Below are 20,371 nucleotides of genomic sequence, written 5' to 3'. Positions count from 1 at the left end.
ACTATTCCAGATAAAACATGCTTGCTTACGCCACATCATTTTTATTTGGAAATTCATAATTTATTAGGCATGTAGTATGCAGCGGGGTATTACAATTCTCCAAAGGGTATAGTTTCAAGGACAATTGTCAGATCAGTGTGTATTAATAGTCCCAATCATGCTTACTTGATCAGTATGAATCGTTGGCGTGTCTGTATGCCAACTCGGCCATAGTTTGTAATTCTGAAAGTGGTGCAAATAGAGCTGAGAAGACGAATCAAGGCATGTTTAGGTATGTGTTGCTGTAGCAGCATAATACGGTGTACACACTACCATTGCATTATTCTGGCTCGAAGGAAAATGGCGGCCCAACAATAAGTACTAGGTTTCATATTATAAATTCGAATGACCCTTTAATGAGAACGGGTTACATTAGCGACTCATTTCATTTTTCATTATTTGAGATTCTTTTGACATTATTTTAAAATGGGAGGCATCACCCCTTGCCCCCACGTCCTACCCACCCCCCAGCTTCAACTCCCCCCTCTACAAGAATGTTAAATACATCTCTTGCCCTCTTCATTTTATAAGCCCTGTCCTGACTTCAATGCGCACACTCTTTGCCAACAAATGGTGGGGGAGAAATCCTGGGATTCCTAATAGCATTTCCAAATTGGTGACAATACATGTAAGTACAGTACACCAGGTGAGTAACATGGACACCTAATTCAATAATGCTTTCATGTGTTAAAATCATGTCTCGCCTTCATATTGATTTGGCAGGATTGCAATGCAATGCTATGTGATACAGGATTACTATGTTATGCTAGGCTATGTTATACAGGATATGCTATGTTGGTATGACGTCATTTCATCGCCAGATTTTTTTTGCATGGTTTTTTACCGCAGATTTTTTTCCGAAAAAAATAATCACATTTTTTGTGGGGGGGGGGTGTTAAAAAAATTATATAAATTGGGTGTGGGTGTACAGGGATATAAAAACAATTAAAGGGGATGGGGGGTTTAAACAAATAAATGTAAAAAAAAAAATTCAATGTGTTTTTTTCCCCAAAAAATGCGGTAAAAAACCCAGCGAAAAAACATCCCGCGATGAAATGACATGGAACCGTTATGTTATGCTATGGCTATGCAATGCTATGCGATGCTACATTAGGCTCTTCCATATAGTTGGGCCTCAGACCGTACATGTCATCTCGCTCTGCCTCCCTCTGTGTCCCTCTGCACGTAGCACCCTGGACTGCCAGCCCACACCCCTCCTGTGGCAGATGGCACATCAGACCTTCTCTTCCGCTTACTTTCTACAAGTATAGCAGTAGCTCCATATATGGGATAGAACAGAAGGGGTTCTGTGAATGCCGCTGATTCATAATACAACACAATGTCGCCGCAGGACTGTGTCACAAGTGAGATGTCGACAGTTATTGCTAAATGCCAGCAATATCGTACCAAGTAACACCCCCATTGTGAAAGTACAGAAACATATTAGTGTTTGCCTATGATATGCTATATAAACCGGCACTCTAGAGGGGCCCTAGAGAGAGCTATGTGTGCCAAACCACTTGAACACTTGCATGCTGTGTTCCCTGCTGATCCCTCTGTATGCCGTGTATTTGCAATATAATACAGGAAGCATGATTTACCATCAGTCTGTGTCACTCCCCTTATTTGCTTATATTACTTATTGTCTGCAAGCTGAGACTGGCCCTTGGGAAGATGGAAGAGGAAGTTTACAACCTCATCACATTTTTCTCGGTATCCAGTCATATTTTCGAATGCATTTTTTCGAAATGCAATTTTCTCAAACATTTCATCAAAAGAATGTTTTTCGAATGTATTATTTTTTGTTTTATATATTTATTTTTGGTTTCGTAAGTAAAAAGAAGTGTTTAAAAAAAACAGGGGTTTGGGGGTGGAACCCACCATTTTAAACATAAAATTAAAAAAACATTCTAAAAAATTATTTTCGGTTAAATTGATTCGAGAAAATGGCATTCGAAAAAATTACATTAGAAAAAGTCACTATAAATCATTTTTCTCGTGATTTAGGCGGAAGGCCACCATGTGATGTCACGGTCGATTTTTGGTTTTCAAGCTATTGAGACATGATTCTGTCTCCTGTTTTTGAATTAAATTGATATTTTATTTCTATCGCGCTCGTAAACAAGTGTTTCAGAGCGCGACAAGGGAAGGGAGGGGAACAGGGGAGAACAAAATAACGATCTTACTAGGCCTCGTGACATTGAAAAAACAAAGAGGTGAGACAAGCATCCCCAAACATGTTTCGGCCTTGTTGGGCCTCATCAGTGAGGAGTGGTTTGGGTCTCCAGGCCCAGCAAGCATGGGACCCATGTCTGGGCATACCCGTCCCACTCGGGGTGACAAAGCAAAAACAAAGAGATGATGGCTGGAAGGTTTAGAATTAATCTTAACCTCTGGCATTGCTCTGGACAACCCTTCAGACCATCGTTCTTCGCATGGCATGCCATTACAGAAGGGGAAAGACCATATGCAAATCAGGCTTGTTCCCACCCCAAAAGGGGCAGCCATCCCAAACTGCTAGGCCACATCCCTTCTGCACGAGACCACAAGCATCCCCAAACATGTTTCGGCCTTGTTGGGCCTCATCAGTGTGTAGCAGCTTGGGTCTCTAGACCCAGCAGGCACGGGACTCACGTCTGGGCATACCCATCGCAATCAGGGTGACAAAGCAAAAACAAAGAGGTGACGGCTGACAATGAGGTGATGGCTGTGACATTGAGAACGCGCAAGTGCATGGGAGAGGGAGAGGGGGAAAGTGCATGGAAGGGGGAGAAGTGGAAAGTGTGGAGCAAAGGAGAAAGAGAAAAATAATATTAAAGAAATAATAAAGGTAACAAACAGTGGTAGTGCAGCCAGCAAGTGGCAAATGCTGGGTTTAAGGCAGCAGACAGGGTAGGTCTGATAAGTGCAGGAAGAAAAAAGGGGGGTGGGACTGTATGGGTACAGATACAGACCCCAGTGCAAGTGGTGGCCAGAAAGCAGTGCAGTGGGGGCAGGGTGAGCAGGTACCTGGGCCCAGAGGACAGAGGGAGGCCAGGTGCACGGTGCCGAGAGAGAACAGATCAGCAGGTGAGACGGGGGGCGAAGGTAGAAGCAAAGAGGAAGGTCTTGAGGTGCTTCCGGAACTGGAGATGGCTCTCCTCAAGTTTTAGAGTGGCAGGGAGGCTGTTCCAGAAGGAGGCCCCACCTCAGTTTCAGTGAGGTTAAGGATTGCTGCGCCCGTGGTTTATGTGTGTCGCCACATAGTCACGGTTTGTGACTAGGGGGTCCAGGTGTGTTGTCGCATGGCCCCCAGGTTTGGACACTGGTTCCGAGGCGTTTGCCACTGGGTGTCTATTAAGGGTGCTGTATCAGATTGATTGTTGTGCATTCCTGTGGGCTGCCGTTTCCATGATTGCAACTGACAGGATTGTCTTGTGTTTTTTTCTCTGCCGACGTGATATTCAGCCGTGGTTTCAGAGGATCGCCGTGGTATGCCATTACCACAAATTCTTGGCCTACGCCAGACAACTTTAATTCTAAGCCTGCAGGCCTGCCATGTTAGGGAATTGCCTAATTCCCTTGGGGTTTTGGGTCATTGTGTTTTTTTGGGTTGATGAATTGACTTCGAGTTTATTTTCTTGATTTATTATGGGCACCGTCAACATTTATTTTGATATTTTTCACTGACGACATGTCCATGCTACAGACAACTTAGTGCTACAGAAATACTCATATGCTTTTCTTCCATGCACGGGAGGCCTGGATTGACAAGAAACTAAATGTGCGTGATTGGCCTCCACTTTCATTGCTTTGCCTACCACAACACAAGCTTGCGGTCTACATCTGTGTTCTAGTGTCTGCTACAAAAGGCGATGTGGATGGACTTCAGCCATTTGATAGTTAAGTGTCAAATGTTATTGCTGAGTCACCCTGAAACGGTTCCTTTGGTCCACCTTGTCTTACTTTATCTTTATTTTCAGCAAACTCTATCAATCCTTGCTTGCTCCTGTTTCCCCTTGTGTACCATCTCTCCTGTCAACAACGGTAAATACCAATTGCCAGGAGGTTGTTTGCACCACCCCCCTTGATCTGCAGTACCTGCGGGACCAACCTCCCTTTGTGTCTCCACGCTCTTTAATTTCTAGACTTAACAATGGGCTCTGAGCTTTCCACAACACGACTTACTCCTGAAGTAGGGACTAATGCCTCCTTCATGTTTTCAACATATGGAGCATTCACCTGTAAATATGTACAAGTGTGGAATTTCAGACACGGGATCAAAAACAGTTTCAGTGGCCAGTTGAGGGGTCGTTTCATGCGGATCACCTTTTTGTCTTGTGCAAGGCTTTGGAACAAAGAAAGTCTAAGGTGTCTGATGGTCATTGGTCAGCTTATTTCGCCTCATACAAAGTGTCTATGGACAGATTGTGTGACAGGCTAGGTTAGAGAAAGAATTAGAGCAGTACAAGCATCACTCAAAGGCTGGCCGGCCGGCCAAACAGTAATTACACTCACAGAACAGGCCTATACCTAAGTGTTTCTGCATACACTGTTAAATAATCCCTTTCAGAAGCGCCTACAGCACCACCTGTAGACCTTTTAGATGAACTAACACAATTCTCACCTCACCTGAGGGCCCACACACCTCCTTTTCCACCTCATCGCCGCCTGCCATGCCACCTCCTCCACCCGCCATGCCTCCGCCATGCCTCCACCAACTATCACATTCCCCCAACCACCCCACGCCACAGCAAACTGCCAGAACAGCTACATCACACCAGCCCTATGCACAACAGAATCCTTTGCCACCTTTTCAGGGCCACCAGCCACAGCAGATTTCTGCACACCCATTTTTGCCTGCCCAGCAATCCCTGCCAGGGCAACCGTACTGTCTATATTGCAAGCAGGCGGGCCATCTCATCCAGCAATGTCCTACAAAACCTTCCAGACCACGGAAATATGGTCCCATTACTGCTCATGATGATTTCATTCTTCCTAACAGTTTTATTTGCTACCCTACACCCACACCACCTGCTCCTGCTCCTCCTCCTCCTAAGGGAGGCCATCAAGACATTTAGGTCTCCTATGGTCCACAATGGCATTGCCAGATGGAACCTGCCATGCTGTCTGCTTCTTTGTTACCACTGGACTACTTGACACTGGTGCCAGGTGATCCACGCTGCTGGATTTATAAATGTGGATGTCTCCAAGGAAATTGTCAATGCTGTTGACATATCTGGCACCACTATCCCACACCCAGTCTCAACTGAATTGTCTGTTTCCATTGGTCCCATCACCGGACACCACGCCATTCTGTTAAGCTCTTGCTCACCTACTAATGTGTAAGTTATTGATTGCTATGCAAGATGCATTATACCATTTATGGTTCTCCTGATGGTGTTTATCTAGAGGTTCAACAATCTAGGGAAGCTGAATGTTGGTTTTTCCTGCAACAGTCCACTCACGAGAAGCGTCCTACAGTGTCTCCTTCACATTTGCCACCTTTCAGCTGTATAACTTACCGAGACCTTCGAATGAGCACCCACATGGTGCCGGATCACTGTGTTTACAGTATCGAATCTTAACCTCAAAGTTCAATCACTCCACTGTTCTCTTCAGTTTTCATTATACAATGTTGCCGCACGCAACCTTCACTTCAACACAGACCGGTCTGGTATCAGTCTCTCCAACTCACCAGCTGTCCTGACTTCACTGGCGCTGCTTTGTTGTAGGAGCCAAGGACACTACCACAGCGGCAAACGATTCTCCCTGTCTTGACTAATGACACGGGCGAGCCCGGGGTACCTCCGACACACAATGCAGCGTTCTTCAACCTCGATTCCTGGTCTTACTTTTCCTATTCTCGTAGGGTCCTGAAAGTAACAGTCTTTCGTTGAAAAGGTAATGTACACTTCTCTCCTTGTAATCCTCTTTGGTTTTGCCGTCTTTCGCCTTGTTTTAAACTGCCATCTTGTAACCGCTGCTTCCTCGTGTGCTTTGCCTCGCTCCGAGTGTGCTTTCGTGCTCCGCCTTTTATCCACGTGGGGAAGTGTGATGGAAGTCAGGTGTGTGTGTAATGGTCAGTGATTACCTGACCCTTCCTGACCATTGTATTTGGACATGTCAGGCATACGGCTCAGGTCTTAGTCCGCTTACTCTCACAGTGAGCTGTCCATGAGAAAGTGCTTGTGTTGGGAAAAAGGGTGTGAGGTAGGATAGGGTAAAGGTGTTATAGGGAAGGGCAGTCTCACCATCCGGAGTCCAAATTCCTTTCTCCGAGGACCCCTCAACCAGGTGATCCTCCCGCTCTGGTCCATGCCCAGGAACTGGATCCAAAATCGATGGCTGTATCCTGGCCACATGGATGACAGATCCCAGGGGACTAGCGGGTGAAACACCTTCATATTTCACACATCACCTACAGGTCCCTTCCAATGTGCTTTAGTGACGCCCCATCTCTCTTTTCCCAGATTCTACAGGAAGACCTCCAAGATGTCACCTTCCCGGTGGGTTCCACTATGATCCACTTCATGGATGACCTACTGTTAGCATCACCTTCCTTTCAGGTCTCCCTCGCCGACTCCAGCTCATGTGGTCTCCTGACGCTTCCACAGCCTTTGCCAAGAGCAACACTGCAGCTCTCCATTGCTCCCACTCTTCCGAACTACTCTAAATCATTGCTCCCACTCTTCCGGACTACTCTAAATCATTCACCCTGCTCTGTGATGAAAAAGAGGGGTATGCCTTATGCGTACTCACACAGAAACACAGGGACCTACAACGCCTTGTAGCCTATTTTAGCTCACAGTTAGTCCCTATAGCCTCTGCCTTTCCCAAATGTCTCAGAGTGGTAGCTGCTGCTGCCCTTCTCCTTACAAAAGATGACATTGCCCTAACATGGACATACAACACACACCCACTATATACACAGATCCATGTTACACTTTTTGGTATATCACACGACTATGGGATCCTCTGGAAACAGAGAGGTTTCCTAACTACACAAGGAACTCCCATTCTCAATACACCCTATGTTGAAGCAGCACTTATTGCGATTCTTCTACATACCAAGCTGGCCATTATGAAGTACAATGCCCACACTCGACTTTCTGACAGCCCCCTCCATGGCCCTCAGGATCCTGTTTATGGGCCACTGTTTCTCCTATGATTTGAGGACCCCTAGCATCTCTTTCCATCCTGGCGTTCCAGTTCCATAAACCTGATGGAGGTCTCTCCCCCAAAGAGAAACCCATGATAAGGCCAGTTACTGCGCCACCTTTCCCTGAACTCTGGCTTACAAATGAATGATGACCTTGTTGTGTTATATTGCAAAAGACTAATGCTCGTTGTCAGTTCACCCTTCCAGCAAATCCAAGAGGCTCTGCCTCGACTGCCTGAAACGCTGTGCCACAGCCTCCTGCAAGGGGACTGGGTGGTCCTGAGAGTGTATCAGAGTAAATCATCCCTGTATCCTCGCTGGAAAGGTCCTTTCCAGATCCTGCTTACAACCCACATAGCAGTCCGCTGTAGAGGAAATGACTCCTGGGTCCATGCTAGCCAGTGTGTGAAAGCAGCACCTCCACTGGACGACGAAAAACAGCAGAAAGTCCAGGACAAAGATAACCTGTCATCCACCATCACCAAAGACACAGCAAAGATGCAATCTACAGGGGTACAGGAGAAACAGACCCCTCTTCAGCTGCCCACAGAGGTCCCAGCAGTTAAAACCCCGGTGACTCTGCATCCAGCACTCCTAGACAACGAAGTTCTGCTACCTGTCCCGAGGTACAATTTGCAGAGTGCGGCTACCATCTCACCTGACATCAGTAGGTGAACCATCCCTTGCAAAACTTTGCTACCCTTATCTCATATCGGTGGCCCATCGCTCTCAAATGTTTTTGCTACCATTGTGTCCTGTGGGTGGCCCATCGCACTCAAAAGTTCTTGTCACCAAGCAACCACAATATGCTGTGCACCTGGAGTATAGGTGCATAAATCCTCCAATAAAAGGTATTTTTGGAGGCCAGCTGAGTGTGCCCAGCACTGCAGCTGATTTCTTCCAGCTCTACGCATCTGTCATCATCATCCTGGGAGGGATCCTGAACCTTTGCATCATCATCTCTCCTGTCTAACGGGTCTTGTAACGACGGACACTCTTTGAAACATTTGGGCATAAGGTCCCAATCTGCATAGGGTTGGACTGCTGAAGCTAGGAATACTGCTGCTATTACCTTAGTGTTTATCAAAAAGGGCACCTGGTTGATGCCTTGCTCTACCCAGGTGGGTAGTCACGTATTTAAGAGCAAAAATGAGCAAGGTCATGGGGTACCTGGCTGATGAACGAAGGGTGAACACACACCTATGGGGGTTACACCTTGGTAAGTGTGTAAATGTTACTATAAATGAATTCTGACAAGAATGTATCAGGACAATTCTGAGTACTGCAGTCAGATTTTTATTAAAACTGCAGTTTACGTGTTTGTAGATACACTTAACTAGGGGTTACACAAGATACAACAGTATTTACACATTTTTCAGGTATAGTAACCAGTTTGTAAGTGACAAATTTCAAATATTTGTAGCGTCTTTCCAATGCTTACACATCCACTGAGGTGTCCTTGGGAAGGAGATCAGTGGATTTAATGAGGTGATAGCATGTAATAATCAGCACATATACATCAAAACAATGTAGGGTTGAACGAGGACAACACAGACAATATAACAGTCAACACAACAGTGTTTCGGCCAGAAGGTGAGCTGGGATGAGCTCTGATGGTGTGGCCTTCATCAGGACGAGATATTCCAAAGCGGGAAGTATCTTGTGAGGTTGGAACTTGGGAGCGCAGTGGCTCAGGGAGTAGCAGTGTCAGGAGTACACTGGAGGATTTTCGAGGTCCTAGAAGTGGCCGTTCCTTAAGGAAGCCTGTTACCACGCAAATTATGGGTGGTACAGGCTGGCGTGATGAATACGCAAAGTCAACCGCAAGCGTGAGGTGCTATGGTTAAAGGAAAGATGAGCGCAGCAGAGCAAGCTGTCAGCGGTCGCGGTTCCTGGCTGCGCACCAAACCTTTACCTTAGTAAATATAAAGTATTTGCACCATCTGGCTGTTCATTACCATGGTATTTTTTCTGCCTTACCCTACATCCACCTTCCTACACCCAGACACTAACACCTTTCTCAATTTCTCTTGGGCCTATGCAGACCTAATAAATGCCTCTGATGGCTAGATATGATCCGACACTCCTATGTACGCCAGTGGGGGGATTCCCTTCAACCCCATCCCGTTCAATCCTGCTGAATGGTGTTATGACCTCCTTATCAATGACTCTTCTTGTCCCAAGATGACCCACCCCTTTTCTGTGGATTCTTCTACCCCAGCTATGCCAATACGCTGCCTCACAAGAGACCCACTGAATTTTTTCCAAACGCTCTGATCTCTTTCACCGCTTTAAAACACTTTGGGGTTCACTGAGCTCTTCCATTCTACATGTTATTTTAATTATTGTTGCCGCCTTTGCAAGGATAGTGTTTCTTATTTGCTGCCTTCTGTCAGGCTCTTCTAGACAGGTGTCTCATACTTGTCCACTGAGGGCAGACTGCTGCTCCCTGAAATAGAGACATCTCATATCACAGAGGACACCTCAAAGGACGCATCACATGAACAGGAAATGATAGATGTACAACACTGATTGGGCTTAATTTTTACATTAGGACCTTTTACATTCGACACATTCAACCGGGCCATGCTTACAGCCTTAGACACCATTGCACCCTCGAAACTGAGAAAATCTAAACCTCGAGCCCACCTAAACTCTTGGTTTACACCCCATCTCAGAGCACTACGCAAAGAAAAACGAATTGCAGAATCCCACTGGAGAAGCAATCACTCTCTAGCTAACAAATCACGCGTACTCCTGGCCACCCTTAACTACAAGGAAGCTATATTCCAGGCAAAAAAAGACACATATAACAAACGCATCGAGCAAGCCAAATCTAACACCAAAGAATTGTTTAAAATCCTAAAAGAACTTGAAACTCCTGTTACTCCACCTGACACATGTACCAAAGATAGCACCTGGTGCTCCAAAATCCAAGAAGCTCTCCTAGGTAAGATTGCCACTCTCCAAATTAAAATCAACAACAAACAATCTAGCCTTCAATCCAACCCTCTACAGATCCCTATACCTACCATAAACCTCTCTATCACAGACTCTCTGACTCCTTTTAGCTTCTCTCCACTCTCCATTCTCGAAGTGGAAAAGATTATCACTAGCCTTAAACCGTCCAATTGTCAGGGTGACCTTTGTCCTGCACCTATTATTAAGGAAGCTGCTCACGACCTAGCACCTTTCATCACTACGCTCATCAACTCCTCCTTTAGCTCTGGGATTGTACCGGACAATCTTAAGGATGCATGGGTCATCCCGCTTCTGAAAAAACCTACCCTGGATCCCAGTATACCCACAAACTACAGACCAATTACCACTGTACCTTTTTTACTAAAAATCCTTGACCGCGCGGCCTACCTACAAATTCAGGAATACCTTGAATCAAATAAACTTCTGGGACTCAGGCAATCAGGCTTCCGGCCTCGCCATGGCACTGAGACCGCCCTTATTGACTTAAAAACGCAGATCGAAGATCTCAAAGATAAAGGCAAACTGGCGTTATTACTTCTCCTGGACCTCTCTGCTGCTTTTGATCTTGTCAATCACAAAATTCTCTGCCATCACCTCAAATCAGCCGCACACTTCTCAGAAAATGCCGCCACTTGGATCAGATCCTTCCTGGATAATAGATCAATGCGTGTGTTCTCCCCACTTGCGGCCGCACCACCCGCTCCGGTCTCTTGTGGTGTGCCTCAAGGGTCCTGTGTCTCGCCCACGTTATATAACGTGTTTACCAAACCCCTTTTTGATATTTTGGACCATTTGGGCGTCACGTATACCAATTACGCTGACGACACACAGATACTAATCCCCATCACAGGAGACTACACAACTGACTCCCTTGCCATCAACGCCATCTACCAGGTCATCCAAGCGTGGATGGCCCAGCACGGCCTCTGCCTAAATGATGAAAAGACAGAGCTCCTCATTCTTGGTTCACCACAAAAACTCACTAAACTTGACCCTGCCTTCAAGTCTTTCACCATTGATGGGAACACCATCCCGATTGCTAAGGACACGAAAACCCTAGGGATTTACATCGACTCAACCCTATCCTTGACTAGACAATCCAACGCAGTCTCATCTGCAGCAGCGCATACTTGCAAGCTCATCACCGCCTGTCGCCCGTTCCTAACCACTGCCAACTGCGTAACCTTGGCCAGGACCCTTGTACTATCCAAGGTCGACTACTGTAATGCCCTCTATCTAGGTACTAATCTCCGCAACTTAAACAAGCTACAAATTGTCCAAAACAATGCGATCAGAGCGGCCCTTAACATTCCTAGGCGCCAGCATATATCTGACACCAGGCGCAACCTGCACTGGCTCTCTATCCCACAGCGCATCTCCTTGAAGTCCTTGGCTCTCACACACAAATGCCTCCACAACCAAGCCCCTCGCTACCTGGCAAACAGATTCTCTTTCCACAATTCCACCAGACCTCGCAGAGCGGCCCAAGCCAACTGCCTTGACATCCCGCGTTTTAATCTCCAAAGATCTGGTGGAACCAGCTTCCCCATCCTGGCAGCCAAACTTTGGAACTCACTCCCCAATGACCTTAGAGCAGAACCTTCCTTCCTGAAATTCAAATACCTTACCAAAGCATGGCTATCCGCCCAAGACTGCTAACACCAGCTTACTGCCCTACTTGCACTTTGACCTACTCTGCATCCCTTATTAACTATCCTGTAAATCACTGCCTTATCGATATTCATTTGAATGTATATTTTGTAAATTTTGTAAATCTTCCTGTAATAATCCTGTAATACTCTGTCACATTGCCTTGTCATGCTTTCATCTTGTTGTAACTAAGTTAAGCGCCCGGTTGCCCCTGGGCCTGGTGCGCTATAGAAATAAATAAAATACTAAAAATACTTAGGGTGACACTCTGTCTCTAGGTACAGCCTTTCAGTATTAATCCCTGTGCCTCTCCACCCTATCCTTATGTCACCCATATACGTGGGTATATTGATTCAGATAGTGATTGCATTTCACTAAACTGAATAACTGGTGTCGGAACTGGCCTCATTGAGTTGCATATTGGGTCTGAGAGGTGCGGATTGACTGCGTAACTGTGTATTTGAGGTTCTTTCCTCTAATCTCTCAGCCCTGAGAACTCTGAGAGCAGCAAGCAGCTGTAAGATTCAGCAGGCGGGCCAAGGGCGGTGGGGGCTACTGGGTCTGGTCATGGCTGGAAGACCGGGTTGTCCAGGATAGGTGCCCTCGGTAAAGACCCCTATTGTGTTGTGCTGCCTAGGGGCCAGTGCCTGTTGTCCCCCCTAGCGCTGCTGCTGAGCCTAGAGCCCGGAGCGGTTGTATTGGCGGCAAAGTGTCGGCTCAAATAGTCTTAATAGACTTAATATACGTGATTGGTGCCGAGCACTAACGCACTAATGCCTTGGAGCGTGCAGTGCTCAGAGGCACACCGAGAGGAATTTAAGGAGTCCGCCTTAGGAGGAATATGATTGGGGGGTGGGGGAGACGTAGGTGGGCCTCATGTTGTTGACCACTGATAACATTACAGCTTTGAGTTTCACCATTGTCTCTGTGATCCATTGAGGTGCAGGTATTAAAATCTGAACCTATACTGTTAGCACATTTTCGTGGCGACTGCAGGAATAGAGCCTTTGACCCACGCATTTCCTGCTAGTGCTATCATAAATGTCGAAATTGTATAATTTACTGAGCGCTCCTCAGGATATGGGCTCCACTGCTCCTTATTTGGACGATCCCGCAGCCCCAATCCAGTTGAACAATTTCGCAGGGAAAAGTGCATTCAAAGGCTATAAGTCGGGAAGAGGCGTTTTTATTCCACCAAAAAGCGTCTACCCTGCTGACAATTAATTACCTGTGAGGGATAGCCGCGTCCCCTGCACACTGTCTAACAGGCCGAACGGCCTAATGGAGTTGATAATCCGAAGATTATTTTGAAAGTTTATGAATTTCTTTATATTCAAAATACAGAAGATTTAGGAAAAACACATTCAATAGACAATTAGTGATCATCAACAGTAAATTCTGTTATTTATTTGTGTTTTCAAGTGCCCAACGCGTTTCGAGTCGAAAAAACTCTTCATCAGGGGCGACATATTCATCAAACAATTTCTATAAAAGGAAAATTATATACAATATATTAGTGCTTTAGATAGACTTAATGGTGAACAAAATCTAACAACAAAATCACATTTGTTATGAAGACAGTAATTAGCTTAAACATTTTAGCTGTATTGGTGGGTAACACATTCTATTGAAAAAAAGCCCAACATTACCCTAGTCTTTCCACATTCACCAAGTTAGTGTGATTATGCCACATATGTGTCTATATAGAAAATAGGTAGCTGCCCCTATATTTTGCCTTTGGCGCAGTGAATTTTGGGGGGATAATTTATTACTAAGGAGTGCAAATTATTGTGCTGCATTGATGCAAAATGACCTCTTACCTTGAGTTATGCTAATAACCAGCAAGGACTCAGAGGGTAGACGATTGTGTATTGTCCACTAGGCTCACGGTAACTAGTTCTTTTAAATCTGTGACCAATGGGGACCGATGGCAGAAGCGAATCTCTCAAGCCCAGAGAGAAGGAAAGATATTTTATAACAATGTATGTGAAAAGCTTTCTAAAAAAAATAGGCTTAGAGCCCAAAGAAAAGTGCGTTTACTAAGTAGTTTTAAAGTCCGGTCTAAATACTCACTTCGATTCACACCAGCAATCTAGGAGGAGTTCCGGAGCCGTAGAAAACGGCAGTTGAATGAGCCTCTCTCACATTTTGCGTGTTTTTATATTGTTAAGTGTTATGACGTCACTCGCGCATGCGTTGGCGGCGTCATGCTTACGCATGACGTCACCCGCGCATGCGTGGAGTGATGTAAACAATCCCCCATGTTGTGTATGAATTAAAATGCAGCATTCTACCATAGGCGATCCATATGCGGAAGCAACCATATCGATTTTTAATTATATGGCGTTACTTAGTAAAAAGTGATGGCCGTAGATGTGTATTTCTAATCTAAAATTTGAAATAGCGGTAATCCGTGAACCTCGATATGGGCAAAAGTGGGTCAAACGGGCTAATGATTCGGCTTTTGTACTAGGGCAACTGAAGAGAGTAGGTTGCTCTCTGAATTGTGATGTTATGTACTTATAATTTGTGTATATATCATCAACAATACTGTCGTGGAAACTTTGTTTAACACATTTAGCATTTTTCAGACCCTTATAAACGTTTCTTAGTTAATCAGTGGAGCATAAGGAAAACACACATTTCAATCACAATGACATAGCAGAATCCAAAAAAGGATAAGGTTTTGAATGTAAAGAATTAAACCGAAAATAGCTTCTAAAAGACATGTCATTGGTTCGGAAAGTTATATCTAGTGTAAGGTTGACCTATGTGAGTGAGACTAAGATGGTTACCTCCTTGTAGTGGGAGTTCATAGGAATGGCCCTAGAAAATAGTCCTCATTAATTCCCAGCGGTGTCATAGCGTCCAATTTGTTGATCCAGAAGAGTTCTCTTTGTGCAAGCTTTTTAGGAAGATTTCCACCTCTACTTGATGGTCGTAGGACCTCCAAAACCACAAATCTCAACTGTGAGATATTGTGTTTTTTCTCTTCAAAATGTCTATAGACTGGGGATTTGCAATTTTTGGTCCTGATGCAGGATTTATGCTCCGTCCATCGGTCTTTAACTTTCCTGTTTGTTCTCCCCACGTAGTATATACCGCATGGGCAACGTATAGCATAAATTACATTCTTGGTATCACATGTTGCAAATTGTTTTAACTAGATTTTCTTGCCGTTGTAGGGGTGTCTGATATGGTCTCCTTTTATTACATTATTGCAATGTTGGCAATGTAGACATGCAAACGTACCAAGTTTTTGTTTACTGAGAGTTGTCTGTGATGGTTGTTTTGGTTTCTCTGCCTTAATCAGTTGATCTTTCAAATTTCGCCCTCTTTTGTAAGCCATCATAGGTGGATCCGGGAAAAGCTGAGCAAGCGTATTGTCTGATTTAATAATGTCCCAGTTTTTGTGTATAATTCTTTTGATCTGATAGCTTTGGCTTGAGTATTTAAGTGTATGGATTAATCCCTTCTCGTTCTTCTTTGGATGGCCTTCCAATAGTGCATTTCTTTCCTGGGTTTCTGTGCGTATTATGGCTCTTTCTACCACTTCCGATGGGAATCCTCTATCCAAAAATCTTTGTTTCATAGTGTTATATTCTCTCTGGAGTGTATCTGTTTCTGAGGTGATTCTTTTGAGCCGTAATAATTGGCTGTAGGGTAAATTGTCTTTCAAATGCTTCGGATGGTGGCTTGTGTGGTGAAGACAACTATTCACATCCGTCGGTTTTCTGTATAATTTAGTTTTAAGTGAAGTCCCTGTTATTTCAACAGTGACGTCAAGAAAGTTCACATGTGGTTTGCCGATATCCATAGTGAAACCTATTCTTGTATTACAGGTATTTAGAAATTTCCAAAACTCTTGTAGTTCTGTTTCTGTGCCTTTCCATATCCCGAAGACGTCATCTATATACCTCTGCCAGCATTTGATCTTATTCGTCCAGGTTGGATTGTCCAATACATAATGTTTTTCAAAATGATACATGAAGATATTGGCGTAAGATGGGGCCACGGAGGACCCCATTGAGGTACCAGAAATTTGTAGGTAGAACTGCCCATTGTGTCGAAAATAGTTATTGTAGAGTATGATGTTAATTAACTCCAGTGCCAGAATCTTGTGGATTTTTACTTGTCTATTGGATAATAAAAACCATTCTAGAGCTTCAATTCCCTCGGAGTGTGGAATAGAGGTGTATAGACTGTTCACGTCCATGGTGAATAGTATCAGGTTGTCTTCTGTTAGTTGTAATGTTTGTAAAATTTTCAAAAAATGAGTTGTATCCTTAAGATAAGTCGATGTTGCTTGGACCAATGGTTGTAGGGCTGTATCTAGATAGATAGCAAGAGGTTGAAATATACTTTCTGTCCCGGCCACAATTGGACGAAATGGTGGATCTCGAAGGTTTTTGTGTATTTTCGGCAGTCCATAAAAGACCGGTGTTATGGGATATTTCTGTATCAAAAAGTCAGCTGTTTTATCTGTTATCCAGTCCATCATGAGAGCCTTCTCCACAGTTGTATTGATAATGTTAGTTATCCCAAGCATTGGGTCACTATCCAGTGGTGTGTAGGTCCTAGTATCTTGTAAAAGTTTGGAACAGCCTAAATCATAGAGGGTTGTATCCATTAGTACCAGAGCTCCGCCTTTGTCTGCTTGTTTGAGAGTCAAGCTGCTGTCCTCTGCCAGTTGTTTAATTAGTTTCAGTTGGTGCTTGCGGATGTTCTGTTTTTTAGGCTGGGTGTACTTCAATCTTTTAAGGTCTTTTATGGTTTTTTGTTTAAATAGATGAATCAATGGGTGATTGACCTGCGGGTAGAAGTTGCTTTTATTTTTCATTTCTAGGTATTTTGATTTTGTTCTGGTTTGCATGTTATCCTCAATGTTATTAAAAAAGACCTTTAATTCCATCATCCTTATAAGTTTAAAGAGGTTGACTTCTTCTTCGAAGAACGTAGTGGAGTTAGTTGGTATAAATGAAATACCCAAATTGAGTGTATCTATTTGGGCCGAGGTAAGAGGTTTGGAAGAGATGTTAATCACCAAATTATTCTTTATTTCTTTTTCTGGCGGGGTTTTCTTTTGTCCTCTTCTGGTTTTCCGTCGCCTAAAAAAGGAATCTGTGGAGTGACTACTGTGGATCCACTGGTTGTAGCTTCAGATACAATATTAGAAGCTGTTGTAGCACTTGGTATTTCTTCGAGTTCCCCACTAGTTACCTCGCTGCTTTCTGTATGTTCTTCTACTGCTGCTGGTTGCCTAGGTGGTCTTCTTGGTACTGGTCGGCTGTTTGTGTAAAATTCTTGCCAAGAGTAAACGATGTCCCGAGCGTAATCCAAAGTATCCCTACGGAATTTTCTAATTTTACGCTGTTCTATGTCCTGTTTGTAAGATTCAAGTTTACTGTTGGTATCTTCCAGAATCTGTTTGAGTTCTGTGTCTGTTTTTAGTTTGGAAAGCTGTGTAGAAATATCTTCAATTTCCTGTTGCAATGACGTCACAAGAATGTAATTTATGCTATACGTTGCCCATGCGGTATATACTACGTGGGGAGAACAAACAGGAAAGTTAAAGACCGATGGACGGAGCATAAATCCTGCATCAGGACCAAAAATTGCAAATCCCCAGTCTATAGACATTTTGAAGAGAAAAAACACAATATCTCACAGTTGAGATTTGTGGTTTTGGAGGTCCTACGACCATCAAGTAGAGGTGGAAATCTTCCTAAAAAGCTTGCACAAAGAGAACTCTTCTGGATCAACAAATTGGACGCTATGACACCGCTGGGAATTAATGAGGACTATTTTCTAGGGCCATTCCTATGAACTCCCACTACAAGGAGGTAACCATCTTAGTCTCACTCACATAGGTCAACCTTACACTAGATATAACTTTCCGAACCAATGACATGTCTTTTAGAAGCTATTTTCGGTTTAATTCTTTACATTCAAAACCTTATCCTTTTTTGGATTCTGCTATGTCATTGTGATTGAAATGTGTGTTTTCCTTATGCTCCACTGATTAACTAAGAAACGTTTATAAGGGTCTGAAAAATGCTAAATGTGTTAAACAAAGTTTCCACGACAGTATTGTTGATGATATATACACAAATTATAAGTACATAACATCACAATTCAGAGAGCAACCTACTCTCTTCAGTTGCCCTAGTACAAAAGCCGAATCATTAGCCCGTTTGACCCACTTTTGCCCATATCGAGGTTCACGGATTACCGCTATTTCAAATTTTAGATTAGAAATACACATCTACGGCCATCACTTTTTACTAAGTAACGCCATATAATTAAAAATCGATATCGTTGCTTCCGCATATGGATCGCCTATGGTAGAATGCTGCATTTTAATTCATACACAACATGGGGGATTGTTTACATCACTCCACGCATGCGCGGGTGACGTCATGCGTAAGCGTGACGCCGCCAACGCATGCGCGAGTGACGTCATAACACTTAACAATATAAAAACACGCAAAATGTGAGAGAGGCTCATTCAACTGCCGTTTTCTACGGCTCCGGAACTCCTCCTAGATTGCTGGTGTGAATCGAAGTGAGTATTTAGACCGGACTTTAAAACTACTTAGTAAACGCACTTTTCTTTGGGCTCTAAGCCTATTTTTTTTTAGAAAGCTTTTCACATACATTGTTATAAAATATCTTTCCTTCTCTCTAGGCTTGAGAGATTCGCTTCTGCCATCGGTCCCCATTGGTCACAGATTTAAAAGAACTAGTTACCGTGAGCCTAGTGGACAATACACAATCGTCTACCCTCTGAGTCCTTGCTGGTTATTAGCATAACTCAAGGTAAGAGGTCATTTTGCATCAATGCAGCACAATAATTTGCACTCCTTAGTAATAAATTATCCCCCCAAAATTCACTGCGCCAAAGGCAAAATATAGGGGCAGCTACCTATTTTCTATATAGACACATATGTGGCATAATCACACTAACTTGGTGAATGTGGAAAGACTAGGGTAATGTTGGGCTTTTTTTCAATAGAATGTGTTACCCACCAATACAGCTAAAATGTTTAAGCTAATTACTGTCTTCATAACAAATGTGATTTTGTTGTTAGATTTTGTTCACCATTAAGTCTATCTAAAGCACTAATATATTGTATATAATTTTCCTTTTATAGAAATTGTTTGATGAATATGTCGCCCCTGATGAAGAGTTTTTTCGACTCGAAACGCGTTGGGCACTTGAAAACACAAATAAATAACAGAATTTACTGTTGATGATCACTAATTGTCTATTGAATGTGTTTTTCCTAAATCTTCTGTATTTTGAATATAAAGAAATTCATAAACTTTCAAAATAATCTTCGGATTATCAACTCCATTAGGCCGTTCGGCCTGTTAGACAGTGTGCAGGGGACGCGGCTATCCCTCACGGATTGCTTTCTCTTTTTTGCATATGTTTCCAGCCTAGATACCAAGGCTGTGTATTTTCTCCCCTGCACCTTGAACTCTGTAATCATTATTTGGAACAGTCCTCATTTTACAAATTTGAATTGTTATTAATTTGGTGTGCAAGTGTATTTACCAGTTTGTGTTCATTCATTTGTTTGTCTCCTCATTTGGAGAGTTGGTATCTACATAATACACTAGCACCCTTACACAGAAAATGTCATTTTCGAGTATTAGCTCGCTAACAGATAAAGCAGCTACTACGTTAGCTTTCACACCTGAAGAAGCCGCAAGGATCCTTGGACTTATCAAAGATACCGGCACATCTACACCATCTGACAACAATCCAGAGCGACTTATACAGAAATTAGAGCGCCTTATCAGACGTGAAATCTCACAGAAATTACACGCTTCAACACTCGCTCAGTATTATCGAGCTAAACGGATCCCGAGGGGTCTCAGAATTTATCTCAGACCCACCCTCTGCAAAGAGAACAAAGACTTTGTTAATAGATGGGAGCACATTCTGAATAAATGTTCCTTGGACCTCATCTTACTCACCATTGAAGAACTCTCAAAATCAGTGACATCATTGCAACAGGAAATTGAAGATATTTCTACACAGCTTTCCAAACTAAAAACAGACACAGAACTCAAACAGATTCTGGAAGATACCAACAGTAAACTTGAATCTTACAAACAGGACATAGAACAGCGTAAAATTAGAAAATTCCGTAGGGATACTTTGGATTACGCTCGGGACATCGTTTACTCTTGGCAAGAATTTTACACAAACAGCCGACCAGTACCAAGAAGACCACCTAGGCAACCAGCAGCAGTAGAAGAACATACAGAAAGCAGCGAGGTAACTAGTGGGGAACTCGAAGAAATACCAAGTGCTACAACAGCTTCTAATATTTTATCTGAAGCTACAACCAGTGGATCCACAGTAGTCACTCCACAGATTCCTTTTTTAGGCGACGGAAAACCAGAAGAGGACAAAAGAAAACCCCGCCAGAAAAAGAAATAAAGAATAATTTGGTGATTAACATCTCTTCCAAACCTCTTACCTCGGCCCAAATAGATACACTCAATTTGGGTATTTCATTTATACCAACTAACTCCACTACGTTC

General features: G+C 43.6%; 1 protein-coding gene across 4 annotated transcripts in view; it reads right to left on the bottom strand.

Annotated features, from left to right (window-relative positions):
* Positions 1-20,371, bottom strand: part of NEURL1 (neuralized E3 ubiquitin protein ligase 1) — a 2,006,504-nt gene that overhangs the window by 13,771 nt on the left and 1,972,362 nt on the right. The gene's annotated exons all lie outside the window — the stretch shown is intronic.

This window comes from Ambystoma mexicanum, chromosome 8 (assembly GCF_040938575.1).
Source record: "Ambystoma mexicanum isolate Mex_15411 chromosome 8, UKY_AmexF1_1, whole genome shotgun sequence".
Lineage (NCBI taxonomy): Eukaryota > Metazoa > Chordata > Amphibia > Caudata > Ambystomatidae > Ambystoma > Ambystoma mexicanum.
Note: the sequence above shows the minus strand (reverse complement) of the source record. Positions and strands in the feature narration are given on the sequence as shown.